We start from the raw sequence: 7,080 nt of genomic DNA, 5'->3' as shown, positions 1-7,080 counted from the left end.
TGTTGCTATTACACATTTGTCAACAATTTTGTAAAAAAAAAAAAAATCCAGAAAAAATTAACATAAGGAATAGCAGGTCATTCAGAGTGTGGAAGGCTCCAGAAATCTGAACACAAAAATCTCATATTCACTGGGGGAAAATACTGGTCACAGACAGATGTGAACTGAGTATTTTCACATGTTGTCAGAGAAATGACTATATTTCTGATTTTTATTCCAAACTAGCAGCTACATAATATAGTAGAGACTTAATATTAGTTTGAAGGTTTTAAATTTTTTTAATTTATTTATTTTACATATGTTTTGCGTGCATGTATATCTATGCACTAACTTGTGTCTGATGCCTGAGCAGGTTAGTAGAAAGAATCAGATTCCCTGGAGGTAGAATTAAGGTCAGCTGTGAGCTACTAGGTGGGTGCTAGGAATCAAACCCAGGCCTTTGGCAAGAGAAATAAGTGATGATAATCATTGATAGTTCCCTCTAGAACCTAGGATAGTCTTTAATATTCAACGAATAAAAGCTTTTCAATTTCTTTCTGAAGGAAAAAAATTCGGGCTTTTATTTTTGTCTTTGTTTTGTTCCTCTTTTTCAGAAAAATCATGCATCTCAATTGATAAAGGATACAAAGAGTCCCATTATCTTCTCACTAGACCAAAGACCATTGGATAAAGAGATGTTATCTTGTAATTGTAATTGATTACTAAAGAATATACAATTTCAAAAAAAAGAAGTGGAATTTACTAAAATTATTCATGATTTACAATATAGTTAAAATGGCCATTTTGCCAAAAGCAATATACAGATTCAACGCAATGCCCATCAAAATCCCAACTCAATTCTTCACAGAGTTAGAAAGAGCAATTATCAAATTCATCTGGAATAACAAAAAGCCCAGGATAGCTAAAACTATTCTCAGCAACAAAAGAAAGTCTGGGGGAATCAGTATCCCTGACCTCAAGCAATACTACAGAGCAATAGTGTTAAAAACTGCATGGTATTGGTACAGTGACAGGCAGGAGGATCAATGGAATAGGATTGAAGATCCAGAAATGAATCCACACACCTATGGCCACTTGATCCTCGACAAAGAGGCTGAAAACATCCAATGGAAAAAAGATAGCCTTTTCAACAAATGGTGCTGGTTCAACTGGAGGTCAGCATGCAGAAGAATGCGAATTGGTCCATCCTTGTTTCCTTGTACTAAGCTCAAATCCAAATGGATCAAGGACCTCCACATAAAACCAGACACTCTGAAGCTAATAGAAAAGAAACTGGGGAAGACCCTTGAGGACATCGGTACAGGGAGAAAGTTTCTGAACAGAACACCAATAGCGTATGCTCTAAGAGCAAGAATTGACAAATGGGACCTCATAAAATTACAAAGTTTCTGTAAGGCAAAGGGCACCATCAAGAGGACAAATCGGCAACCAACAAATTGGGCAAAGATCTTCACCAATCCTACATCAGATAGAAGGCTAATATCCAATATATATAAAGAACTCAAGAAGTTAGACTCCAGAAAACCAAACAACCCTATTAAAAAATGGGGTACAGAGTTAAACAAAGAATTCTCACCTGAAGAACTTCGGATGGCGGAGAAGCATCTTAAAAAATGCTCAACTTCATTAGTCATTAGGGAAATGCAAATCAAAACAACCCTGAGATTTCATCTTACACCAGTCAGAATGGCTAAGATTAAAAATTCAGGAGACAGCAGGTTTTGGAGAGGGTGTGGATAAAGAGGAACACTCCTCCACTGCTGGTGGGGTTGCAAATTGGTACAACCACTCTGGAAATCAGTCTGGCGGTTCCTCCGAAAACTGGGCACCTCACATCCAGAAGATCCTGCTATACCACTCCTGGGCATATACCCAGAGGATTCCCCACCATGTAATAAGGATACATGCTCTACTATGTTCATAGCAGCCCTATTTATAATTGCCAGGTATCCCTCAACAGAAGAGTGGGTGCAAAAAATGTGGTATATCTACACAATGGAGTACTATCCAGCCATTAGAAACAATGAATTCATGAAATTCTTAGGCAAATGGATGGAGCTAGAGAACATCATACTAAGTGAGGTAACCCAGACTCAAAAGGTGAATCATGGTATGCACTCACTAATAAGTGGATATTAACCTAGAAAACTGGAATACCCAAAACATAATCCACACATCAAATGAGGTACAAGAAGAAAGGAAGAGTGGCCCCTTGTTCTGGAAAGACTCAGTGAAGCAGTATTCGGCAAAACCAGAATGGGGAAGTGGGAAGGGGTGGGTGGGAGGACAGGGGGAGAGAAGGGGGCTTATGGGACTTTCGGGGAGTGGGGGCTAGAAAAGGGGAAATCGTTTGAAATGTAAATAAAAAATATATCGATTAAAAAATTATTCATGATTTAAAACCAAAACCAGTCAGCACTTCAAAAAGCCCTCATCTTAGAGTGGAGGAACTATTTACAAACCAGAGGGATTTACAACAAAGAAGAGATCCACGCCCATTATTAAAGGAGGGACAAACTGCTCAGTTCCAGAAAGTTGGCTCTTGGCATTGCAGCATGTATGGCCTTGGTAAGCTTAACTGCAGTAACTTGTGTGCAGTGAAAGCAGAAATTGTTGTGCACAAGACTGAAATGCAGATTCATCCCAAAGATCGCCAAGCCCTGATCCTTTAACCTGTCAAAGGTCCACATGCAGACATCATTAACGCTGTGAACCTTAGAGTCTAACAAGTGTAAGAATCAGAGGAGACCTTAAACATGAATGTGCTTTACCGAGGCAGTCAAAACCCTTCAGGTACAGGAAGTCAGACATCCTTGAAGACAAGGGAGGAGGGGCACATGCTTAAAAGTGAAGCCCAGAGGCACAAAAGATTGTGACAGAAACACCCGGAGAGATTCTCTGCTAGATCCCATAATAAAATATGTAGTATACAGAAAGGTCAAGTAAAACTAGCATTCCTATAATGTTAAAATGACCGAAATTTGGTGATAGTAATGGATCATGCAGTCTGCAAACTGAGTATTCACTTATATGTGCCATTACATAATACTGATATGTATAATTAGATGTACTAATTAAGATATCCAAACTCCATCAAACTGCTAAGAAATTCATTTTAAATTTGAATTATGTAGCAGAAAATCTACAAAGGTTTTCTGCTACATAATTCAAATTTAAAGTGAATGGTATGTGTGAGTGTAATAAATATGAATAAGACATAATGAAATCTATATATTGAAATGCCATAATTAGGCTGATCACTTTGTATTCTAACTTAAATAGTTGTGAAGGAATTAAAAACCAGGTGTTCCTAATGATTCATACTAGTTTTGGAGGATCTCAGGAAGTGCATACACCTGGAAATGCCAGTCTTGAACGATTTCTGGTGGTTAGAAAAAAAGAAAACAGCATTCATCAAGAATTTGTTAAATTATTAATGCCCAGTAGGAGGAGTTATTTCCAAAAGGGAAAGTGGCTCTCAGTTAACATATATCTGTGCTGCCTATCAGGATAGCAACAGCCATTCTGCCCTCTAGATTACCTGAGTTTCTTCTCCCGAGTACTTGTCAAAGTACTTATATGTCAAAGCTCCCACCTAATTTCCTGTCTCTTCATAGCTACCAGCTTTTCCTCCTGCACTGTGGTAGCTCTCAAAATGTCACAGAATCCCCTTTTCTCTCTTTATGCATGCAAGAATTCGCCCCCAGTTATCTTCACTATTCTCTCCTACTCTTCTCCATTCTCTCACATAAATGTATGGTCTTGTCCAGTCTGCTTGTTTTTCTCTATGCCATGAACTCTTCCAGATGCCTCTGGATATTTATACTCCCACAATAAAGACCTTCCTCATAATCATGGAATGATTATTCTGGAGGTTACTTTACTGTGTCCTGCTTATACACTTTGTAGAATTATTTCAAGGATTATGGACAGTGACACCCTAGCTTTTGTTCATCAAGCAGGTGTCAGTGACAACAGCCAGTGATGCTATCCTCATGCATGTGAAGCAATGATACAGGAAGACCAGTGGTAATTGTGTTTCATAATACACAAGATGAAAGTAAATGAGGATTTTGGTAATTCTATTTAATCTAAGTTGATATTAAAATATTCAGAAACAGGTTGTCAAGAACACAAAACATGTTAGAAATGATACCAATTTGGTGGATACCAGAGAATTCTTAGATTTTTGTACTGAAGTTTGACCAGCTCACCAAAAAACATTTGTGGTCATAGTGGGTAAAACAGTTACATGCAGCAGAGACTAACTCTCATTATTTGGAAACACACACACAGGTATTTATATAGATTGATAGGCACACCTGCCCTGACATTGCAGTCCTATTTCTTTATAGTACTAGCACTAAGTATTGCTAACACGAGAAGCTTTTCATGAAGCCAGTTAACAATTAATTCACATTATCAGGAAGAATAAAGAGAGAAAACTTCTTGATATCACTAGTCTATCTTGAGGATTTAAACGAGCTTTTTGAAATACCTTTACATGGGAGGCTGAAATGAAGACCCTTTCACTGGATGTTCTTCTATAGCACTAAAGACCACAGGTTGATATGGCAGTTGGTAAATCAACTGCTGAAATCTGAAGATTCTGTCATAGTCTAGGTAACTGTCATGCCAGGACCATGAGTAACTGACACATGGTTTTTATTTCCTTCCAACTTTTGGCTTTGAAAGTTTATTCTTAAGCAATCAAACCACAAGTATTTTTAAGAAATAACATGTTTTTGCAACTCTAATACATACAGATAGACATATACATAGATAGACTTATAAATGTGTATATAGTGACTCAAATCAATAGTAACATGCCTCCCCAAATTCTAGTCTACTACCATCACCAGATAGTGTTATTTTCCACTGCTTACTGTTTTACTAGTTTGTCCTCTGGTCATGACCATCTGATAATGTCACACCATCGAAAGTGTCCTCATGAAAAGGGCATTTATGAAAGGGTACTTGGGATGAGAGGAATCCAGAGTGAAGTGGGAGGGACTTATTCTCTGACAGTAGTCCTGATGCAAGGACTAAAAAGAGTACCAGGAAACAAAACAAAACCAACCAACCAAACAAACAAACAATTAGCATCAGTTCCTTCAGAGAGCAGCACTTCCAGTGACAGAGTCACTTCATTATAAGTGTCTCTTAACACTTCCCATCAATATTGCCACACTTGAGGCTAAATTTATAGCAATCACATCTAACGAGAGAACCATAATGTGACTCTTAATACAATTAAGCATAAGGTGCTCCCACCACTACAAGGTTCCTCTATGTTATTCATCAGGAGACACACCGATTGAAAATCTCTGAAAAATATTTTACTAGATTACAGTAGTCTCCATCAGTGAACAGTGTCAATGCACTTAGCACAAACCCAGGGCCAGCAAGATGTTTTAACAATGAAGGAAATTAGCAACCAACCCTGAGGTCCTTAGTTTTGTCCTAGGGACCATATGGTGAAAGGACAGAAATCAGTCTTGCTTGTGGTCCTCTAATTAACACAAGTGAGCAGTGGCATGCATGCCTCTCCGCAAAAATAATTACTAATCATTGAAATAAATGTAATATGACAAACAAAAGTTATTTCTAAAATATGGTACCTGAACTGACAACTAAAATGGAAATCTTCCCCAGAAATAAACAATGTTTGGTCCCTCATTCCGTGGTTTAGCCCAACTGCTCATAGTCATACATCCCTTCTTCTTGCTTTTTTTTTAAATATTTACATTTCAAATGTTCTCCTTCCTGATTTCCCCATCCATGACCCTCCTACCCTATTTCCCCCTCCCCTTCTCCTCTAAGAGGTTGCTCCCCCATCCACCCACACGCTCTCACCTCACCCCTCTAGCATCCCCCTTCTCTGGAGCATCAGACCTCCACAGGACCAAGAACATCCCCTCCCACTGAGGCCAGACACTTCTGTAATGGTCCTTGAGCCTAACACATAAAACATCACTGACATGACTGCTTAAACCTAAACTGGAAAAGGATGACACCCATGAACAAGACAAACTGAATGGGGAAAAGCAGGAGGTCTTAATCCTAGGCAAATAAATGCTGGCAACTAAGGAGAGCTAGGAGGGGGACAGGCAGTCAGCTCCCGGGAAGAGCAAGCCAATCTGCTGTCCTGTACCAAACAGCCCAGAGGGCATACATTCCAGTATACCAATGGAACTGGTAACATTTACGACTATAAATGCATGTACACCATGTATGCTATATGTATGCAATAATGCAAAAATAGTGAAAAAAGAGGCCATCAATTTTAAAGAGGGTAGGAAGGGGTATACAGAACGTTAGGGGGAATGAAAGCAAAGGGAGATAGGGTGTCATTAAATTTTGTCAAATGTTACAAAGATAGAACATAAATGATATCTCCAAGTAAATTAAAGCTTCCCTACAGACCTTGCTCCCCCAAATTACCAGGGGAGAAAATGGCGTAACCTCACCAACCACCTTCCTGAGCATGGTGTAAGGGGCCACACACTGTCATCTTCCTCAGTACTGAGCCAGGGAAGGTGAACAGCTTCCCTTAGTCTAGGCTCATGTGTGATCCAGAAGCGTGCTCTGCTCAGGACGGTTGGTCTTCACTGCTGCTACTGGTTATTTGTATTGATTAGTGTATCCAGGCATCATGAAAATACTCACTCACTAAAAGTGGCGGTCATCAAAATGATTATTTAATTGTCCAATCTACATATGTAAGTTTTGGCTCTGGACCAGAAATGGATAGTAACTCTGATTGTAGGTGTCTGCAATCCCACGTTTCTCCATACATACTCTTTTATTAAACACATTTTAAAAATTTTTACAGAATTCTTTTAAATTTTCAGACTTCATACTAAATTCTGAGATTTTGTAATATCTGAGAATTTACTGAGTTTGACCAGAAGTTATATATGACAGGGGACAGGTTGAGAAATATTTCTTATATTTAATACCCTCCCCCAAAACCCAAACCAAAATCAAAGAAACAAAAGCTAACAAATGAAAAGGAGACATGATTTTTATAGCACCTGGTTCTGTCTCCTCATTTTATCTATAGTAATTTAAGGATTA

Source organism: Apodemus sylvaticus, chromosome 4 (assembly GCF_947179515.1).
Source record: "Apodemus sylvaticus chromosome 4, mApoSyl1.1, whole genome shotgun sequence".
In the NCBI taxonomy this organism is placed as follows: domain Eukaryota; kingdom Metazoa; phylum Chordata; class Mammalia; order Rodentia; family Muridae; genus Apodemus; species Apodemus sylvaticus.
This window is presented reverse-complemented; position numbering follows the sequence as displayed.